Genomic DNA, 263 nt, shown 5'->3' with positions numbered 1-263 from the left:
CGCTATCAGGCCAACCGCCTTAAGCTACGGCATCCAGGAAGTCACTCACACACACTCCCCCCGCTCTCGGGTCGCAACCCTCGAGACTACCGGCTCACTGCCGAGCCTCGGCTAACAGCTACGGTATCTAGGGAGCCTCACATATCCCGCTCTTGGGTCGTCACCCTCAAGCGCGCTCTCGGATCGTCATCCGAAGCAACATACCACTCCCACTCTCTGGCCACAAAGTCCATCGAGCTATCGGTATCACGTGAGTTGGGCCC

This window comes from Camelina sativa, chromosome 5, assembly GCF_000633955.1.
Source record: "Camelina sativa cultivar DH55 chromosome 5, Cs, whole genome shotgun sequence".
In the NCBI taxonomy this organism is placed as follows: Eukaryota; Viridiplantae; Streptophyta; class Magnoliopsida; order Brassicales; family Brassicaceae; genus Camelina; species Camelina sativa.
This window is presented reverse-complemented; position numbering follows the sequence as displayed.